Raw genomic sequence first — 24337 nt, forward strand, 5'->3', positions numbered from 1 at the left:
ATGTGTGTATATGCACGCACATACACACTATAAACATAAAGCTATTAACCTGTAGTGATGGATAGATGTAGACTGATCACTCATCACAATAATATCAAATTTCAACCTCCCCCCCCCCCCCCGCCGAAACTGGGAAGTAATTTACGACCCTCACCCCACCGAAAACAAAACCCTAAAAACCTATTATCAGACATTTATCTCTATATCACAGAACTTTTGTTTTACTGTTACTTGTATTTTTTTTCCCTCCTTACATCTAGTTAGTTCAGGTCAAATATATATACGTATGTATGTATGTATGTACGTATGTATGTATGTACATACGTACACATGTGCGTATGTATGTATACGCGCACGTATGCATGTGCCCGTGTGTGTGTGCGTACATGTACGTGTGTATGCCCATACGTAGGTATGTATGTATGTTTGTACTCATGTGCTATGTATGTATGTGAGTGTCTAGGAGAATGGGCAGACGCGTCTGTGAGAGTGTGTACATGTGTATGTGAACGTATGTCCGTCCAAGTTGTGTACATGACTGTTACTTTGTTGAAGGTTGTATATATACTCACATATATGTTTGTATTTTCAGTGAAAATGTGTGTTTATGTCCCTACAACATCGCTTGACAACCGATGTTGGTGTGTTTATGTCCCAGTAACGTAGCGGTTCGGCAAAAAAGGCCGATAGGATAATTACTAGGTTTACAAAGAATAAGTCCTGGGGTCAGTTTGATCGTCTAAAGGTGCTCCATCATGGCCGCAATCAAATCATCATCATTTAACGTCTGCTTTCCATGCTGGCATTGTTTAGACGGTTTGATTGGGACCGGTAAGCTGGAGAGCTGCACCAGATTACCGTCAAGGTTTCTACGGCTGGATGGCCTTCCTTATGCTAACCACTCCAAAAGTGTAATGGGTGCATTTTACGTGCCACCGGCACAGGTAACATTTGCACAACTCTGCCAACGATCACGATTATGATTCCTCTTGGCTTGACGAGTCTTCTCGAGCACAGAATATCGCCAAAGGTCTCGGTTACTTGTCTCCGTGAGGCCCAACGTTCAAAGATCATGCTTTTCCACGTCGTCCCACGCCTCTGTGGAGCCCAACATTCGAAGATCCTGCTCCTAGCAACGATTATAATTTTACGGTTGCCATTTACATGACACCAACAACCACAACTAATATTTCTCTTAGCTTGATGAGTCTCCTCGAGCACAGCATATCGCCAAAGGTCTCAGTCACTTGTCATCCTTTCCGTGAGGCCCAACATTCGAAGATCATGCTACTGGCAACGACCACAATTTCGATTTCACGGTTGCCATTTACAGGACACCAACAACAACAACCACAACTAATATTTCTCTTGGCTTGACGAATCTCCTCGAGCACAGCATATCACCAAAGGTCTCAGTCACTTGTCATCCTTTCCGTAAGGCCCAACATTCGAAGGTCATGCTTCATCACCTTGTCCCATATCTTCATGGGTCTACATCTTCCACTGGTTCCCTCCACAGTTAGAGATTGGCGCTTCTTTACACAGCTGCCCTCGTCCATATGCACCACGTGACCATACCAGCGCATTAGTCTCTCTTGCACACCACATCTGAAGTCTCTTAGTCCTAGTTTTTCTCTCAAGACACGTTCTGTTGCTCATGCACACTGACATTGCCTATCCAGTAAAGCATATTAACTTCATTTCTTTGAAGCCTTCGCATGTCCTCTGCGTGCTGTCACAGCCCACGTTTCACTGTCGTGGATCACGGCTGTTCCCACACAGGCATCAATGTAGTTTGCCTTTCATTCTGAGAAACAGGCCCTTTGTTACCAACAGAGGTAGAAGCTCTCTGAACTTTGTCCATCCTATTATTCTAGTAGCGACGCTCTCGGAGCATCCACCCCCACTACTGGCTTGGTTACCTAGATAACAGAAGCTATCACCTACTTCTAGATATCCCTGCTAGAATTTGATGGAGTTTATTTTCTGTACATTTTTAGTGTTTATTGTATCTGTGCATCTGCTACACACAAAGGTTATTTTTACTGTTAACCATCCTCTGATATTGCTCCACCTCTTATGTGTCCATAGCTTGACCCGGTAACTCTTATGGAGTTTCTACCTATGCCTTTTCTACATATGGAACAGCGTCATCTACCTGAAGGGATTTATGATTTATCCCCTTTCCTACTTAGTAAGGCTTAGGATTTTGCTAAATTAACTCTAAGGCCCTTTAATTCTAGATCTTGTTTCCACATCTGAAATTAACGAGGATTGGTGAAACACTGAATGAACAGTTCAAAAGTGTCTTCACCCCGCCCCTACGCCACGTGCAAGTTAACAGACCTGTAGAATTCTTTGCTGCTACAGAAGCTGAACGGGATGCAGTAACAATTAATTACACCAACATCGAAGAAAAGGATGTAATGCTGACTGGTCAGCAAACTGTAAAATTAACGACGGAATTCGAGTCTTTCCAGCGAAGCTATACGAAGCAGATCGACACAATGCGACATTTTAGCTACTGGAGTGAAAGCAGGAAAGATAGGCAGTAATATACATCTGGAAAATCCTAGAAAAACTTGTGCCAAACTTTGGCATTGTTAGCTGCGTAAACTGCAGGACGGGTCACCACTGCATAGTACCAAAACCCCTAACATTGCCATAAGGATACAGAACCAGATACTGCAACAGCTTGGGCTGCAAAGGCCCACAGCTCTTCAATATCCTCCCACAAAGCCTGAGATCTGCATGGCGTGAATGTAGGCTTTTTCAAAACAAAACTAGATCTCCTGTCAAGAGTTCCGGATGAGCGTACCGCAAGGTAAGAAACACAGATGAGGGCAGCAACGCCAAACTCCCTCATCCACCAAATATCAAACATCAGAGAAAGTTCAGTGAAAGTGTAGCAAAGTAAACAGTGGCCGCAGTCCTTGGACTGAAACTAAAAGAAACAGAATATATATTGGTAGTGGGGACAATTAGGCCACTTACCCCTTCCCACTCGATAACAACCCAACTAATCCCTATATATTTCTGAAATCCCTTCCCCCTGAACAGATTAAATGTACATTGTTTTGGTAAACTCATTCTGCGACTGAATTGGTAAAAGAATCATTGCGCATTCATGTTGCCGTAGATTTTAAATTATCTTTATAAATCATTTTGAATGTCCTTGATTGTAAGATTCATGTATTCATGTATTCAGCTGAGGAAAACGGTTTCTTTATACTAATATAGTGTACTCATTAATCAATTAAAATATTCTTTAGAAACGGCCGTAATGGACTAACACCTAACCATCAATTGTTATTTATTTTTAATTCACCTATCTCAAAACATGGATTTGTATATTTGATAAAATATATATCTCTGAACAGCTCAAGAGTGGAATATATACTCAAATTGAATGCATACGTTACCCGAATATCATTCTACTAGTACTTCTGTGCCAAGGTTGGTATTCATATAAAAATTGTTGTGTGTGCCTTTTATTCCGACCTAACTAGATGTCTCAACTTTAAGTACCTTATTCAACTGAATCTTGTTTACACAAAATACACACACACACACACAAATGAAAAATGGATTGTAAATACACAAATAAAAGAAAATGTATTGCAAATACACAAACAAGTAAAAAATGTATAAGTGCAGAAACGGACGGAAGACAGACGCAGAAGATCCCTAATTCTTCATCAGTTATCAACCAGATAGTATTACTCAGTTTTGCACCATTAATGATAAGACTAATGGGCTTCTCATGCTGGAGGGGCCCGCGAAAGTTGCGGAGAATATAGGACCGAGAGCAAACAATACATGGATAACAAGTGACAGAAATGGAGATACGAAAGTGAATAAACGTAATTTAAGACGATGGACGAAGAACAAAGATGAAATAAATTAGAGACGAGCAAAATATAGCCCCAGGGCCAAAAAGACACGATTAGAAAAACAACAAATAGCATAGCGTGTCAGTGGGACAGAGAATTTAGGACAAGTCAGCTATGCAACCAGTGTAAAAGAAGAGAAAAAGAAAGGCTGGCCATGGGTCACGTATCAGCAGCAGGCAGAGGAGAAAGAGGGCAAGAGAGAGAGAGCGACAGATAGAAAACAAGGGAAGTGAGAAACCTGGCCACGGGTCATGTGTCAGCAGCAGGCAGAGGAGAAAGAGACAGAGAAAACAAGGGATAGTGGGGGAGGAAAAGGAGACAGAAGAAAGGCTAGAAATAGAGTCGCACGGGTATATAAATAACTTACTAAAATAAAAGCCGGGGTTGCGTTCCGGTACTTAAATGAAAAAAAATATATATATTGTAAGAAACTGAGTAATACCACCTGGCTGATAAATTATTAAGAATTAGGGATCTTTTCTACCTGTCTTTCGTTCGTTCGTGTACTCAATATACCTTACACGTTTTGCTTGGTTTGCAGTCGTGTATGCTTGTCAAAGGCAGCGCTCATTAGCCATCAACGGAGCCGCAAATGCAAAATATTAGTCCTAGTGCGCACAATGTTCCTGAAGGTCAGCAATGGCCTTTCTCGGTCACAAGTGGACGGCCATCACACACACACACGATCAGAAAGTTGGGCGATCTTTCGTCTCTAGTAGACCTTTCCGTCGATTTCCGTAAAAAAATTTTTTTTTTTTACATATGGCCTTGCGGGAACTTTTGAAGTAATATACATACATATACACATACACCGAGTAAAAAATTTCAGTTATCTCTTTCTTTCACACATTACTCTGTCTCTTCACTCACACTAACAGAAGCACTTCACTTACACAACATACTGTCTGTCTCCCACACCCATCAAACACACACACACATGTACATCAATGCTTCCCATGCACGGTAACTTCAAAAGAATTTCCCTCGTCATACAATCGCTTTCTCTTAGTCTCTTTTGCTCTCATTACTTCAAAAGTTCCCGCAAGCCCATATGTAAAAAAAAAAAAAAAATTACGGAAATCAACGGAAAGGTCTACTAGAGACGAAAGATTGCCGAAAGTTGTTTTATTCCACATGGGTAGAAATATAGGAAAAACAGTTGAAAATGCAATGGGAATAGTTAAAATACTTTTTATTAATATATCTGAAGCTTTAACAGGTTTCACAGTTTACACTGATTTTCAAAAGGTTCAAATAGAAAGACGTGGCTTATGTCGCAGCTGCCTTGCTTCTTAGTGTTTGAAGCTTGCTCTTATTTTTATAGGGAGTTCATGGCTCAAATTAGTATGTGAGTTTGTTTTGAATTGGATTTGATTGGCAGAGGATAGTCACATGCACTTATATATATATATATATATATATATAAATTGAGATAGGGGTTGTAAATGCAACCCTCCATGGGATAATATATATCCAATATACTGCTAGTGAAGTACCCAACAAAGTTAATACATAAATGTTAAGGATTGCGATGCAATCAATTCATTTACTGTATTATATGGGCAAAGGTAAAATGATTTACCACAAATTACTAATACAAGATAAGAAAATGGAGAAATACATCTAAATCAAATATCAATTACCAGATAATACTCAATCACATACTTTATTAAACCACCATATAAGAGACTGTAGGGTTAAACATAAAAAAAAGCAGAACAAATCTGTGTACATAAAGGAATGTACATAAAAAAGTGTACATAAAAGAGTAATGTTGTATAATAAGTAGAATATATATAAAAAAGAGAATATAAATAAAAGTAAATATAAATATAAGTATAGATTACATCTTACAGCTATACTTATATTTATATTTATACTTACTTTTATTTATATTCTCTTTTTTATATATATTCTACTTATTATACAACATTACTCTTTTATGTATACTTTTTTATGTACACAGATTTGTTCTGCTTTTTTATGTTTAGCCCTACAGTCTCTTATATGGTGGTTTAATAAAGTATGTGATTGAGTATTATCTGGTAATTGATATTTGATTTAGATGTATTTCTCCATTTTCTTATCTTGTATATATCTCTCTCTATATAAACGGCAGTTAGTCTGTGTGTCTGTTAGGTTGTACCCTCACCCTGACCACGGCTTTCAACCGATTCTGATGAAACTTGACACACACATAGCCCAATGTCATAATTCAAAACTAACGCAGCGAAAATTTTGAAAAGTTCCCCCAGTTCTGAAAAAGATCGATAAATTCGACATGGGGTCGACAATCAGAAACACAAACCACAGATGGTCTAGGGGACGCAACTCGACCTTTTTAACTCTCAAAAAAAATTTACCATAATTTTTTCCCCATTTTTTTGCTATTTTTTGGCTATAACTCTCTAAAAATGCTTTATAGTTATTTCCCTTACAAACCCGAGCAACGCCGGGCGATACTGCTAGTATATATATATATCGCCAGCTCAAAACTTTACTCGTCCTGTCGAAAAGACGCTTGTCTGTGACGTCCTGTTTTTGTTGTTATTATTATCATTTTGTTTTTACGTATTTTTGTATTCTTATTCGTGTAACATCGTCCGTTTTCCGTCCTTGTTTTGTATACATTCGAGGCTTTCTTCCAAGGAATCTAATGCGCTTGGCTTAGATTTTCCTTTGGGGCTGGCCAGGTCGGAGCAATCTCAAGATTAATCAGCCGAAATTGCGAAGATGATCCAGTTCTTGACTGAAGATTGAAGGCTTCGAATGTCCTGTCCGTGTTTTTTTTGTGTCGTCTTCTAAATGTTTCACGTTCTTGTCCCAGTTTGTATTTTTTTACTTTTACATATGTACATAAGCGGCGACCTACCCCTTTTTGATCCTATACGTAAGTATATATATGTATACACACACACACACACACACACACACACACACACACCACACACACGCACATATATATGTATATATATACACAAATTCACATACACATCGATACATATACATACACAATATATGCTTACACGCGCACTCACACATACACATACGTATACACATATAGACACAGACACACACGCACACGAAAACATGCGTACACATACGCACGCACACGAATGCACACACCCAAAGCTCACAACCCCACGGATACACGTATATACACCCATATACGCTTACACACGCACACATACAAACGCACACGTAGACGCACACACAACTACACGCATATACATACACACACAAATGAACCCACACATACATCCCATACGCACGCACAAGCACACACGCACACATACACTAAGTAAAGCAACAGTTATTTGCCACACACCCAAACTCTATGCATACACACACATACACACACTACAAACAAAACACACACACGATACATATACATACACGCACACATACTTCAAACTAGCAGTACCTACTACTGACCTGTGGTAGAGACAAAAGGAGCCACTCCCAATTCCTTCTGCCTTGACCTTAAACACTACTAGCCCTACAACACGCAAAGATTAACAGCCACAACCACACACACATACACACACACCACACACACACACACACACACACACGTGTTATCATTGTACACATACACACATACACACACACGCACACGCAGACCTCCGCGCACGCACATATTCCACACTTACACACACATTCCTCCTCCTTTACCACTCTCCTGTCTTTGAAAGAACTTTTCTTCACCCATTTCCTTCCGGTCATTCAAAATGTGACCGCGTGTGTACCGTCGGCGATTTTTTTCCCCTCTGTCTTCCCTTCTCTGGATCTTTCCTTCTCCTATGTTTCCGACGAAGAGCTCCGCTCGAAACGTTAAACCCTCCTTCTTTCCTATTTTCCTGAGCGTCCAATAATACTATATTTGTTCCACGTCCTTGCGTTGTTGTGTATTTTGTGCTTTCTTGTTTGGATTAACTATATATATATATATATATATATATATATATATATTATATATATATATATACATACATACATACACACATATGCATACATATACGGAGCAAATAATTCACGAGAAAATATTTGTGAAGATATCATTGACTCTATTATTATCTAGTATAACAATTTAAAAACGATAATAGCAGATTCAATAATATAGGCGATTGCAGACCCCCCCCGCCCACCAAAGCATCAAATAGTTGAAAGATTAAAATTAATCAAATGACATACCAAGTATGTCTACCTGCTGGAAATAACAGTCAAAACTCTTATTTAAATCGCCAAAATACACTGATAATAATTACAGAAATCAACCGTCCGAAGGCAAACGGGCTAAGATAATCTCTCAACATACATTCAAGTATTTGGACTCATGTGGACTGGTTCCTGGACTGACATAATAGTCTCAGCTTCCTCAGCATTCGTTACTATGATGGAGATCCCCAGCCCGTCGCTAGTATGCCAGTCAAGAAACAGGTCCACGTAAGTCCAAATACTTGAATATTTGCTGAGAGATTGTCTTAGCTCGTGTGCCTTCGGACGGTTGATTTCTGTAGTTATTATCAGTGTATTTTAGTGATTTAAATAAGAGTTTTGACTGTTATTTACAGCAGGTAGACATACTTAGTATCTCCTTCAATTAATTTTAATCTTTCAGTTATTTAATGCTTTTTTGTTGTGTCTGCAATTGCCTATATTATTGATTCTGTTATTATAATTTTTAAATTGTTACACTAGATAATAATAGAGTCAATGATATCTTCACAAATATTTTTTCGTGAATTATTGGAATCAGTTGCAGCGTAGACTTCAACGCGACGGGTTGGGGATCTCCATCACGTTAACGCCTGCTGAGGAAGCTGCGGCTATTATACCAGTTCAGAAATCAGTCCATGTGAGTCCAAACACTTGAATGTATGCAGAGATATTGTCTTCGGACGGTTGATTCCTGTAGTTATTATCAGTGTGTTTTGGCGATTTAAATAAGAGTCTTGACTGTTATTTCCAGCAGGTAGACATACTTAGTCTCTCATTTGATTAATTTTAATATATATAATATATATATATATATATATATATTATATATATATATATATATATTATATATATATATATATATATATATGTATGTATGTATGTATGTATGTATGTATGTATGTATGTATGTATATATATATATATATATATATATATATATATATATATATATATATATGTATGTATATGTTCTTTTATTCTTTTACTCTTTTATTTGTTTCAGTCATTTAGCACCGCCTTTAGTCGAGTAAATCGACCCTAGGACTTATTCTTTGTAAGCCTAGTACTTATTCTATCGCTAAGTGACGGGGACGTAAACACACCAGCATCGGTTGTTGGTGGGGCAAACACAGACACACAAAAATATACATATACATATATTCGACGGGCTTCTTTCAGTTTCCGTCTACCAAATCCACTCACAAGGCTTTGGTCGGCCTGAGGCTATAGTAGAAGACACTTGCCCAAGGTGCCACACAGTGTGACTAAACCCGGAACCATGTGGTTGGTGAGCTATATATATATATATAATGTAACACACACACAAATATATCAATAAGCATATATATTTCCATAAAATTATATACATATAAGCGTAGGAGTGGCTGTGTGGTAAGTAGCTTTTCTCGTGAATTATTTGCTCTGTATTGAAATTCACTCACAAGGCCGATCAAAGTCTTGTGAGTGGATTTGGTAGACGGAAACTGAAAGAAGCCCGTCGTGTGTTTCTGTGTGTGTGTGTGTTGTGTATGTTTGTGTGTCTGTGTTTGTCCTCACAACATCGCTTGACAACCGATGCTAGTGTGTTTACGTCCCTGTAACTTAGCGGTTCGGCAAAAGAGACCGATAGAATAAGTACTAGGCTTACAAAGAATAAGTCCTGGGGTCGATTTGCCCGACTAAAGGCGGTGCTCCAGCATGGCCACAGTCAAATGACTGAAACAAGTAAAAGAGTATATTAGTCTTGTCCTTTAAAATCTGTGTCTCCTTCTGCTTGTAGTATTGAACGTCAGTGTGCGAAACAGCATTTCGTCATTAGTCTTGACGGTCCAAAACCATGTTCAATGTCAGTTTGACCATCTGATGAGCTATCTTGCTATATGAGCTATTTGAAAATTTGTTGATCAATTTAAAGTCGAACTGAGAAACGTGTTCATTAAACATAGGCCTAGTCTATTGTCTCTTAGCTGTATATTTACATTTCTCTTATTCTCTCCCGCGTACAATGTCTATATTGTTCGTGTTGGCTCTAACATCATCATTATCATCATTTATCATCATCATCTTTATTTAACGTCCGTCTTCCATGTAAGCATAGGTTGGACGATTTTACAGGAATCGGCAAGCTAGAGAACTGCACCAAGCTTTTTGTCTGCTTTGACATGGTTTCTCTGGCTGGATGCCCTTCCTAACGCTGTCTACTTCACCGAGTGTACTGGGTGGCTTTTTTATGTGGCACCCGCCTATAAAACTAGTTTATAAGCATCAAATGGCTTTGGGGGTCCACCTGAATAAATAGTATTATTTATTTATTTATGCGCCCTTTTCAAGGCTCATGGGCCCGGTTTCTGTGGCGTATGTGCCCCCCCCCCCAGCTGGACGGGACGCCAGTCCATCGCAGCGTTACTCAAGAAACAGAAAGAGAGAGAGAGAGAGAGTGAGAGAAAGTTGGGGCGAAAGAGTACAACAGTGTCACCCCGCCCCTGCTGGCACCGCGTGGAGCTTTAAGTGTTTTCGTTCAATAAACACACACAACGCCCGGTCTGGGAATCGAAACCGCGATCCTCCGACCGCGAGTCCGCTGCCTAACCACTGGGCCTCCACGAATAAATAGTATATTGGTTCTATATTTAACCCTCTTCGTAACCATGTCTCTCTTCACCGATCAGTGTCCTCGAAACAGTCTTTCCACACATGACCTATTCTTTCTACGAACCTCTCTTTATCCAACGTATTGCTTGCAGCGATTTTTCAACAACTTATTGTCTTTTATTATCCAAACTCTTAATAACAGCATTTCTTTTTCTCAATGTTTCTCTTTCTCTGAATGGATCCAGTTATCCATAACTAAACACTCTATCAGGGTACATGTGTTTTTGTATATCTTTGTGCATATTTTATCACTACAGATAAGATAACGTATATACAACTTTATTGTGATACGAATACATTTACGTTAAAAAAAATGCCACATCACTCTCTCCTTTTTCCTCAGACTTACTATATATGAGCCTCTCTTAATGTGTCATCCTAAATTTCTCTGAAAAAGAACTAAGGGATGTTGAGAGGGAAATTTGGTTGCTATTTCTAGCAGGTCAGGTGATTGAATAGAAGAATGATGTGGACAGATTTCTGTACATGGGAACATTGCCATATGGCGCAGTTAGCCATCCATCGAAAACTATACTTTCACCAAAAGACTGATAACAATGTATTATTATTATCATTATTTATTTAACTTTTTTGGCTTTAGAATTTTATTTCTTTTACTCCAATAAACCATCACTTCATAACAGTTTTATAGATCTTATGCTTTTAGCTTTTACTGAAACTTACGTCATTTTGGTACACGCAACCGTTAGTTAGCCTGAAATAATAATAATAATAATAATAATAATAATAATAATAATAATAATAATAATAATAGCAACAACAATTTCTATTTGTCACCGGGGTGACGGATGTGGAGGACGACACAACGACAGACAAAATGTGGGCATTTACATGCAATGAAATGAAATTATAAATTATAAAAGGAATTGAAAATTAAAGAGATTGTAGAAAGCATACGTTGTAAATAGAAAATGTATACAGTATACATCAATGAAATAATAATAATAATAATAATAATAATAATAATATCGGTAGTGAAGTGAAAGCACGTTATATAAAATAAAACTACTGACTGATAATGATAATAATAATAATAAAATAATAATAATAATAATAATAATAATGATGATGATGATGATGATGATGATGATGATGATGATGATGATGATGATGATGATGATGATGATAATAACAATAATAATAATTGCAGTACCAGGCAGTGTTATCATGTACATTGTTTTGTCTTGATAAAAAAAAAAAAAAAAATGGGCGACAGCAAATATTCTGCGCAATACCACAGATTTGCTTGTCAGTTGTTTGACCTCAACCAGTTGAGCATGTTGCTTAGTGGCTGATGATATGTGCATCTCTGATCACGAGCAGAAGTAGTGGGGGAACATCATAACCATGTGTTGAGAGGAATTCTTTGTGGGGTTTGAATAATTCACCTCTGGAAATATGGGTGTTTCATTCAACATCCTTAAACAACCCTTATTCAGGGACCTTTTGAGCGGGATGGGCTACTCGACCAGAAGAAAATTCTAACTGGGCCCCACCTGCAAGGTCATGCACTGTTTATCCTGATATGAGATCACTATGTCGCGCACATATGGTTGTGATGCATGTGCCTAGTGTACCCTTATCAGACGGGTAGTCATGATGGGTATACTGGGCTTCGTATATTTTACCCCAGTGTCACTTTGATGGCATGCACTGCTCTCTCACTCAATAATAATCGTAATAATAATAATAATAATAATAATAATAATAATAATAATAATGATAATAATCCTTTCGACTGAAGGCACAAAACCATGAAATTTTAGGGGGTGGGGAGTAGTCGATTACATCGACCCAGTGTTTCACTGGTACTTAATTTGTCGACCCCGAAAGGATGAGAGGTAAAGTCGAACTCGGCAGAAATAAGTACGAGTGAAACACTGGGTCGATGTAATCGACTAGTCCCCACCCAGAGCGCAAAGACGGACAGACACAAAACGAAAATTTTGAGGGTAGGCTTATATAAACCCGCGTTCTTACTTAGAACTTGATTTTATTACCCCTGAAAAATGAAAGGCAGGGTTGAAGTCGAATGGATTTAAATTTAGAAATGAAAGGATTGCAATATCCTTTCTCCTACTGGCACAAGGCCCTGAAATTTTAGGAGAAGAGGCTAATCGAATACATCGACCCTACTGCACAGCAGGTACTTATTTCATCAACCCCGAAAGAGTGAAAGGTAAAGTCAACACCGGAGGAATTTGAAATTAGAACTTAAAGACGGACGAAATGTCGCTAAGCATTTTGTCCAGCGTGCTAACAATTCCGCCGACTCACCGCCCTAAAGGATCGTAACACCACCAGGCATTTTGTTCGATGCCCAAATGATTCTGCCAAACCATCGCCCTATGGATGGTTTCTAATTTAGGCAGAAAGCCGACAACTTGTAAATCGGTACCATCGGCTCCAGTACTTGATCGAGAGTTTTTTAAAAAATGGTCGGACTAGCGTGAAGCACGAAGCGGGAGCTGGACGGCCATCAACCTCCATCACTGACGTGACTATTCAACAAAATGGAGAAATGGTTCTGGCGAACCGACGAGTGACCATCGATGTGGTGGCATGTTCTTTGCAAATCAGCCATGGTTCTGCACGCGGAATCATCCACGATAAGCTTCCGTAAAGTCTGTGCAAGATGGATATCAAGAGAACTCACCGAAGTGCATAAGCGCAATTGTGTGGTGATTTGTCAACGCTTACTCGACCGCTACAACAACGAAAAGGAGTTGCAAAATACGAGGATGTGTGTATAAATTATAAAAGTATTGAGTGATTCTTAAATTGTGTGTCTGACCGCTTTTGAATAATTTCATATAAAAACAGGCATTATAAAATTACAGGGTGCGAGAGGCATTTGAGGACAAATTTGGTAATTTAATAAAACAAAGTCTAATATAGCAAAAAAACAAAAAAAATGTATTTTAATAAAAAAAAATTCTGCACACGTTCACAATAAATTTTGTTATATGATTATTCAATGAATCCACCTTCAGCTTCGATGACTGCTCAAAATCGGGCCGATATCGATGACATGCCTGCACTAAATATATTCATTTCGTACATCACATGGACAGCGGTGACTTTCATTGAAGTCATGGGATTGTGCGAATCTCGATTAGTCTCCCTTTTAACATCGCTCCAAAGCGTGGTAGTCCATGGTATTTAAATCTGATGTGTTTGAAGGCCACAAAATTGGTGTTACCTGATCGTAAAGATTGTCTGACATCCAGTCTTGGGTTACGTGGATTTTGTAAGAATTGGTGAGACTTGTTGAAATACATACACCCTTCCACTGCGTACTTCAACCGTCAAGAAAAATATCATGTCTAATTTAGGAGGAAGTGTTAATCGACCTTTGTTCTTCAATGGTACTTTACTTCATAGACACCGAAAGGATAAAACGCAAAGTTGATCTCGGCGGAATTTCAACTCAGAACGTAAAGAGCCGGAACGTGTCGTAAGGCCCCTTTTTTCGGCGTTCTAATGATTCTACTATCCGATCGCTCGAACAAAATAATAATCCTTTCTACTATAGGCACAAGGCCTGAAATTTTGGGAGAGAGTGATAGTCGAGTACACCGCCCCAATGCTCAAATGGTACTTATTTTATCGACCCCGAAAGGTTGATAGGTAAACTCGACCTCGATGGTATTTGAACTCAGAACGGAGCGAACAGGAAGAAATACCGCAAAGCAGTTTTCTGACCATTTAACGATTCTGCCAGCTTGCCGTCTTCAAATGTATATTTCTTTGATTTTAGGCACAATTTTGAAGTAAGGGAGTGAATCAATTACATAGACCCCAGTACTTAACGAACTTAACTAGTACTATATTTTGTGCACCTCGTAAAGATGAAAAGAAAAGTCGACATCTGTGGAATTTGAATTTACAACGAAAAGATCTGGAATAAACTCCATTAAGCACTCTTTCCGACGCTCTAACGATTTTGCCAACGCTCCGAACGTAGCAGTTCATGGTATTTAAATTTGATGTGTTTGGAGGCCAACGGTTAACCCAACGCTGCCTCTCTAACCACCCTTTCTTCTATAAGCACAATACTTGAAATTCGGGAAGAGACTACTCGATTACATCGACTCCAGTGTTCAACTGATACTTATTTTATCGACCCTGAAAGGTAAAAGGCAAGGCCGACTTCGGTGGAAATTGAACTCAGGACGTAAAATGGACGAAATACTGCTAAGCATCTTTCCTAGTGTGATAACGATTCTGTCAGCTCACCGCATTGAAAAGCGATTAACAATGGTTTCAAATTTTGGTACAAGGCCAGCAATTTCAGAGCAGGGGAGAAGTCGATTGCATCGACCCCAGTGATCAACGGGGGACTTATTTTATCGACCTCGGAAGCATGAAATGCAAAGTCAGCCTCGGTGGAATTTGAACCTAGAACATATAGCCGGAAGAAATGTCGCGAATAATTTTGTCCGGCGAGCTAACAATTCGGTCAGATCGCCGCCTCTTCATTAGCAATAACTACAACGAAAACAACAGCAAGAACAATAGGAAGAACAATGATCCAGCATCAACATTAAGAATAACATCGATAGCAGTTACAAAGGCACAGACAGCAACAATAACAACAACGATAGCAACAATAACGAACAGACCAACATCAACAACGAGAGGAGGAGGGAGTGTCTTTGTGTAGTTGCTCGACTCACAAGAAGTAGTCAGATGTCACAATGACATTGTATCAGAATGAATAACGAGGGCGCATGAATATAATATAAGCTTCACTCATGAATATAATATAAGCTTAACTCATGGGGGTTAAAATACGGTACTGTCAGGACGCTCATTGAACTAGTATGATTGAGGATTGATCTGGTGATTAAGCAGCAGCAGCAACAACAACAACAATAACGATATTACAAATAGCAGCAGCCAACATGAAAATTTCAATATTGTCTCTCTACATGCTAGAAATAGCAGTCAAGATCACACCACATCATTTGAAGTAAGAACCATTTAAAAAAATGTAGTCCGAAAAAATCTTTGGGGAAAAGATAGAATGATCACAGTTGGAAAGTAGCGAATGGTAAAGACTTTAGTGTATCGAATAAACTGCTTCGCAATAATTGATCCAATTGTGTGAGCTCTGAATTCAAATCTCACCGTGGTCAACGTTGCCTGTCACCATTTCGGGGTCGACAATAAAAATGTTACCAATTCAAGGCGATGGATTAGCGGAATTGTAAGAACATCTAACTGAATGTTGTGCAATGTCTTGTCTTGCATCTTTGCGTTTTGAGTTCAAATCCCGCGAAGACCTACTTGCGTGATATTCGAGTAGACTTAACCCCTCATCCCGTTGTATACCACCACCCCGCATCTTGGGTGTCTTTAGAAAAGTTTCCTCTCTATTGTAAGCCTTCGGGTTCGGTGTTCAGTTTCACGATATCACCCTCATTATCACCTTCCAATCAATTATAGAAGCACACTGCAAAGGGGCACAGGCTCTGCCTTTCTTCCTTTTTTGTATTTTCTTTTATTTGTTTCCGTCATTAGACTGTGGCCATGCTGGGGCATCGCCTTGAAGAATTTTAGTCCAATGAATCGACTCCAGTGCCTATTATATCTTAAAACTTGGTACTTATTCTGTCGGTTTCTTTTGTCGAACCGCTAAGTTATGGGAATACAAACACATCAGTACAAGTTTTCAAGCAGCGTGGGAGGACAAACACACACACACACACACACATCTATGTACGACGGGGTTCTTTCATTTCCCGCTTACCAAATGCTCTCACAAGGCTTTGGTCGGGCCGAGGCTACAGTAGAAGACACTTGCCCCAGGTACCACGCAATGAGGCTGAGCTCGAGACAGTGTGGTTGGGAAGCATATTTCTTACCGCACTGCCACACCTGCGCTTTGGCTAAGATAAAATTAACAAAAAAAAAGTATTTGCTCCTTCATAGTAACCTATGCACCAAACAACAGCGACATAATTTAACAATAGCAACATAATCAGCAACAAGAAGATCAATGCAACATCAAACATGTAAAACAACAACAGCAACAACAACAACAATTAGAAGAATACGAAGGAGGAAAGGTGGACATCAATGAAAAATGTAGAATTGCATTGGATTTACCTACGATATCGGTGCTTTTCAATATTATAGATAAACACAATCTATGACAAAACCACATCAGGCTGCTGGCTGACAAGTTCCTTATATTTAACTTACAACAGGAAGCATAGCATTTAGTGTAGGATGTATGCAGCGTAAGGGCTGTGAGATCTAGAATGAAAAGAAAATACAGAAAAGTTTAACAGGCATGGCGCTGTGTGCGTGATTTAGAAGTTTGTTTTATTTAATGTGTGTGTGTGTGTGTGTGTGTGTGGTGTGTGTGTGTGTGTGTGTGTGTGCGTGTATGTGTGTGCGTGTTTTCTTTTATGTCGAGTTATATTTAATTGAAGGATTACTCAACACTATTTATTATACTTTTTCAAGAAGGGTGGAGACAGGGACTTCGAAGTTTTGGCCTTCTAGCCTTCATTGGTTTGTAACACATTTGAGTTCATCTTGACTTTATATAGTTTCTAGTAAGTTTGTTTATTTTCTGGGGTAGGTAGAGTTATGTTGCATGATAATTAGGAAGTAGGGCAAATAAAGCTTTATAACCAATTGTGTCTATTTAAGTGTGTCAGCTTCAGGTCACGGAGTTGGTTTTTTAGGGTTCACAAACGAATATTAATTGCTGGTAAAGTTGGTTAGTCGGTAGATTTCTAACTAGGGTTTAATTATTATTGATGTTATTTGATTACTATTTCAATAATTTTATCCTGTGTGCTTTAAGAAGGTACAGTTTGTGGACTAAGTTATAAATATTCCTTTTGTTCGGTTTCAAGCGTGGATTTTTGTTGCAGTAAACCTTATATATGTGAATGTATTACGTAGTATGGCGTTTGTGGCTATAGTTGTGCTATCGACAATATGACCTGTGAGACAGTTTCGTTTAGAGGGAAGGGCAAATATCTGAACTTGCAATTGTTGTTGTGTGTGTCTCGTTTTTTTTTTTACATTTAGAAAGTTTTAAGTGGTTCGAAGTTGTTAATTGCAGAATATAATATTTTCATGTTGTGTATGTTTATTAGTTTGTGGTAATTGTGGTTTTTGTGGGAAAGTGTTTTTGGACTATTCCAAAAAATAGTTGTGGAGACTTGTATACAGAGGAGGTTGAACGAGATAATTTTCCCTTTTGTTCTTTTATTGATTTTTTAAATTGTAGATGTGTTGTCTCATTTCTTTCTCTTGCTTTCTTTCTTTCTTTTTCTTTCTTTCTTTTTCTTTCTTTCTTTTTCTTTCTTTCTTTTTCTTTCTTTCTTTTTCTTTCTTTCTTTCTTTCTTTCTTTGTTTCTTTCTTTCTTTCTTCTTTCTAGTACTTCTTCCTGTCTTTCCCTCTTTCTTTCTTTCTTTCTTTCTTTCTTTCTTTCTTTCTTGTACTTCTTCCTGTCTTTCCCTCTTTCTCTCTGTATAATTATAATAAGGGCTTAGAAAAGAAATTTTCTAGCCTGTATGCTATGAAATAGACTCTAAATCGTCTCACCACTCAAAGACACATTTCAAAGACATATTTCTCAGCATATACCCTAGAAAATGTCTTTTGTAAGCCCTTATTATAATTGTTATAATTATACATATAATTAAGTTTTATCCTCTATTATTGTAATTGAAAAATGTCTTCACTTCGGGACAACATAGCTACCTAACTGCTATGCTGACCAAATACATATGTTGAGGCAAGTTACGAAATTTGTTTCGGAAGTATCTGGGTATTTATATGTATTTATGGCTTTGCGTTTTGCTTTCCTGTGAGTATGTATAAATATTTCATTTATTTTCTTAAGTATTCCCTGCTGATGACGGAAGAGCCTTTGAGCAGATCTAAAACTTAGCTAATACAGGAATATCTATTTTATTAATAATTTCCGTTGGTTTGTTGCGTCGAATTCAGCACATGTGTTTTTGAGTGGTGAGACGATTTAGCGTTTATTTCTCAGCATATAGGCTAGAAAATTTCTTTTCTAAGCCCTTATTATAATTATATATATATATATATATATATATATATATATATATATATATATAATATATATATATATATGTGTGTGGTGTGTGTGTGTGTGTGTGTGTATATATCTTTGTATGTATGTAGAGTTTGTTTCTCACACATATGACAATAGGTGTTAGTTTGTTTACGTCTCTGTAATATAGCGGTTTGGTACAGAGAGACTGATAGGATAAGCACCAATCTTAAAAATAATTTTTGATCTGCTAAACTCTTCAAGACGGTTCCTCACGGTGGTCGCAGTCTAATGACCGAAACATGTAAAGGAATAAAAATATATACGGCGCATGTATACCAGTAGGCCTCAAACAGTACCCTGCAAAAGAGTATTGAAGTACAGAGTATTGAATGCACGTCGTGGATTTTGAAATATGTAATTTAAGGTTCAAGAGACGGCAAAATTAAAACCCGTTATATGCAACAGAAGCAGTATTAGATTGGTCGCCACTTGCAGCACCGATTCTTTTTCACTGTTTTTGTATATATCTGTATTGACAGCATTCTTGTAACTATGCTGGCTGCGATATTACGCTATTGATTATGCCTATCAATGGAGAAATTCATCTAACGTACTGGGCAGCCCTGTATGCACTCATACAGGACGACCCTGTTTGAAATTGTGTAAATTCTAATGAAAATGAAAGTCTTGTTTAGACCAGTTCTTTCATTTTCATTGGAATTTATTCAACATTGGTGAGAAATTGGAAAAATAAAACCGAGAACAAACATATACATACATACATTCATACATGCATATATACAAACATACATGCATGCATACATACATGCATGCAATTATATATACAAAGATACATAAATGCATATATATATACATACATGTAGCCATACAAATAAAAGTATGCAAACATACACACATGCAAGCATAAATGCAAAGTACTTACATGCACATATGCATAGATACAAACATACATATGCCTAGAAAGATGATGCGTGCATACATTCAAGCATACATACATACATAGACGTATGCATACATACATACATGCATACATACATACATGCATGCGTACATACATACATACATACATACATACATACATACATACATACATACATGCATACATACTTACACACATATTTACATAGTAAAACCAACATTAATACATATATACATTTATGAAAACGCACACAAACATTTGTCATATTTGCACCTGTCTCATATATATTACATGGAGATTAAGTAAAGGGCCCAAGACAGGCTTATTAGAAGCACATCACTACACACTCGAAGGACCAAAATCTTTGCTGGATTTAACTACAATTACAAGCAATGACTGTAATCTTAAACAACAAATGCATACCTTGTCGTTCTGACGCCAAAACCATGGTGAAGAATAAAATCAAAACACAGAATGTTGATCTTAATTTGGAATTCATGTTTATCAGAGAAACAAAGCAATATTTCTTTAATACGAAGTTGCAATCTTGAGAAGTTACTATTACAAAGATGAAGATTCAGCCGTTGTCGTACGTCGAATGGATGTCTAGTGTAAAGAAATTTTAGTTTGAGATTTAAACCACCTGTTTTTTTCTGGTATTAATTAATTTATTTATTTAATGTTTTCATTTTATGTTTCGTTTGTTTGTTTTTTTTTGTTGTTGTTGTTGTGTTGTTTTTGTTTAGTGATTGCTGGATTCATAGATTAAGCTTGTTTTTTTTTTACCTGTTTGTTCCTTTTAATGTTATCTTTGTTGATTTCTGATAATGATAGTTACGATAATGATGATGATGATGATGATGATGATGGTGATAAGAACAAGGGCAAATGCTGCAGCTACTACTACCACCACCACCACCACCACCACCACCACCACTACTACTACTACTACTACTACTACTACTACTACTACTACTACTACTACAATTATCAATGATAATAATTACTGAAGAACATAAATGAAACAACGTATTCTGCTAAATTTCATCTCTACAACCTAACCAAAATGTCCTGCATACATGTGTTTTGTCTCTCACATCAACACACACATGCACACACACACACACACACACACACACACACACACACACACACACAGAACACACACACACACACACACACACACACACACACACACACACACATGCACGTATGTATGTAAGCTTTTGTTTGTATATACATACAAATGAGGAGTAAATATTCAGAAGTGAACATTTATATAGATATTATTATTGTTATTATTATCTGCTATAAATATAAATAGTTGATATATTTCTTCATTGCTCACAAGGGGCTACACATAGAGGGAACAGACAAAGGGATTAAGTCGATTACTTTCTTTTCTAGTCAGCACCGTGCATTCCTTTATCCAAATACGACAACTTTAACACGAAATAACTTCTAAAATACGAAATTTTGTCAAAGTTCAGAGTAAACCGTGTTCCACGTGAGAAATTCTACCAGTATTCCAAGTTTCAAACTGTTTAATTAAAAAAAAACGAATAATTAAAAAATCTGTGATTTAGATACCGCTATTAGTATTTTAATGACTTCTACGTCTGTAGTGTTGTGGATGGAAGCACTCCGTCGGTTACGACGACGAGGGTTCCGGTTGATCCGAATCAACGGAACAGCCTGCTCGTGAAATTAACGTGTAAGTGGCTGAGCACTCCACAGACACGTGTACCCTTAACGTAGTTCTCGGGGATATTCAGCGTGACACAGAGAGTGACAAGGCCGGCCCTTTGAAATACAGGTACAACAGAAACAGGAAGTAAGAGTGAGAGAAAGTTGTGGTAAAAGAGTACAGCAGGGATCACCACCATCCCCCGCCGGAGCCTCGTGGAGCTTTAGGTGTTTTCGCTCAATAAACACTCACAACGCCCGGTCTGGGAATCGAAACCGCGTTCCTATGACCGCGAGTCCACTGCCCTAACCACAGGGCCATTGCGCCTCCACTGTAGTGTTGTATAGTAGATGTGAAAAACTATTTCCTCTTGAACGACAATAACGACAAAGACGGCACCATTAAAAAATAAGTTTTTGTTTTGACAAATATTCTTTTGTGTTCTGTTTTTGTGCCGTAGAATGAGTGAAAAAAAAAAAGATTTTGATCAGACCGTTATGATTCCGGTTAGCTAAGAAACAAGGCAGAGCAATAAAATAATAATAATAATAGAAAAAAAAAACAGACTTCTAAAATGGGAAACAAAGTATAAACCCACGGAGTTTTGAAAACAAAAATAACAACAGCAGCAACGACACCATCACCACCAGCAACACTATCACTGTCCCCACTACTATACTACTACTACTACTACTACTACTACTACTACAAACCACACAACAACTACTACCACTACTATACTACTACTACTACTACTACTAATACTATACTATACTACCCACCACCACCAACCACCACCACCACCCCACCACCACCACCACCAGCACTACTACTACTACTACTACTATACTACTACTACTACTACTACTACTACTACTACTACTATGTTTCTGTGATTATTTTTACCTCAAGAGGATATCTCTAACTGGTTAACGAAGCACAATTAATTACAAAATAAAATAAATTACAAGGGAAATAACTTGAAATGTAAAAGTCGTAAGAGTAATTGCCCTTGTCCCATTATTTGGAAAATGTGTTCGTAACGCGTTCGTTTTATATATAAGAACGTTGTAATTTTAACAAACCTAACAGGAACGAGGATTGTATTGCAATAAACATTATACACATGTTCCTTAAATTATACTGTTCTGTTATGGAAAAGAGAGATACACTAAACAGTGAGTAAAGTTCAAGAGATAAAAAGAATAGATCTCAGCTGAATGCTTTTCACTATACGTCTGCTCGGTCAAGGTAAACAAAAAGTGAAAATCGGGGCTTGAATTAGCAAAATTGCTTATTTAACGTCAGGTCAGCTTGATCGAGGCTGACCTGGGGCTGAATAACAGCAAAAAAAAAAAAACGCTATATCACTCGAGCTAATGAGATAGATTGTATGTGGTCGCTTCCCTTGCTAGAAATAGTATCCAAAATTTCCTTGGATCAAACGCTGTGGTTTCATGTAAGGTTGATACCAAAATTCAAGGCACTTATATATAGATGCAGACATGACTATACCATTAAGAAATTCGCGCATTGCAAACAGGTGGTTTCAAGTTCAGTCCTACACCGCGGCATCTTGGTGCCTTCAACGCAAGCTCTGAGATGGAAACTGTATGGAAGCCCGCCATTATATATATATATATATATATATATTATATATATTATAATATATATATATATATAAACATATTACAATAAGGTAATAATAAATTATTATTACCAGTGACCTACCACAAAAAACGAATTAGTCATTAGACTATATATTATTCATATAGAAATACAATAAGAGGCTTCCAAATAGGAAAGCGTTGTGCTAGAAAGAGCAGTAGAAATCTCAAAACCACGAAAAAGGATAAAATTCACGAAAGGAATGAAAATTAAAAACGTTTAGCCAGTTGAGATGGTAAACGTTTTTTAATTTTCATTCCTTTCGTGAATTTATCCTTTTTTGTGGTTTTGAGATTTATACTGCTCTTTCTAGCACAACGCTTTCCTATTTGGAAGCCTCTTATTGTATATATATATATATATACTTCGCTCAGAGATTTATTATTGCTTGTTTACACTTTTTCGATATCAGTAATTTTTTGCAAGGGGAACCCACTTTTCATCGGCAATCGGTGATTGTCACACGCTGATGACGGGTCAATACCCAGAAACATGAGTCCGCTTGTATCATGTCAGATTGAAGATGGAAAGGATGGCTTCCCTTTGCAAATACTCATAGGGCACAGAAAGTGTGTCAATAGCCAGCTGGAGGAGGTGTCCTCCTGGGGATACAAGCTACAGTCGCATCTACCCTTAAGGGTTAGCCACATTTAAGTGGCAAATATACTTCACGGTATATATATGTAAATATATATATTGAGAAAAAAGTCGTCAGAATTTTGGAAGAAATTTTTTATTTCTTCACTATTATCAGCGCTTTCGTTCGTTTCTCGAACTTGTCAAATAGAATTTTGTGAATGTACAAACAGCTTGTTCATTTATATAAAACAGATGCTCTTTTGGGGTTTTGTGTGGAAGAAGAGAACATTGTTATTATTTTTTGGGGTGAGGTTCCATTGACAATGGAGATAGATAGATAGAAATATAGATAGGTAGATAGATAGATGGATAGATAGATAGATAGATAGATAAATAGATAGATAGATAGATAGATAGATAGATAGATAGATATGTTTCTTTATTGCCACACAGGGCTGAACACAGGAGCCAAAATACAAAATAGAGCATTTCTTTTGGGGAAGAAGAGAAAAAAAGGTGGTGGTGGTGGAGGTAGAAATTCGATCAAAAGGGATCGTGGAAAAAAAGCCGATCAATAGGGACCATGTATCACAGAAATGTCATAATGTAAAAGGAGAAACAG

The 24337-nt window shown here is 37.6% G+C and overlaps 1 long non-coding RNA gene across 1 annotated transcript; it reads right to left on the bottom strand.

The window, feature by feature from the left end:
* Nucleotides 1-11104: 11104 nt before the first annotated feature.
* On the bottom strand, nucleotides 11105-20396 carry LOC118765106. Its single transcript, XR_005000955.1, has 3 exons — nucleotides 20205-20396; nucleotides 16902-17051; nucleotides 11105-11481 (listed from the first exon to the last, which is right to left on the bottom strand). It is a non-coding gene; the product is annotated as an uncharacterized LOC118765106 (long non-coding RNA).
* Nucleotides 20397-24337: the final 3941 nt, after the last annotated feature.

This window comes from Octopus sinensis, linkage group LG10, assembly GCF_006345805.1.
Source record: "Octopus sinensis linkage group LG10, ASM634580v1, whole genome shotgun sequence".
In the NCBI taxonomy this organism is placed as follows: Eukaryota; Metazoa; Mollusca; class Cephalopoda; order Octopoda; family Octopodidae; genus Octopus; species Octopus sinensis.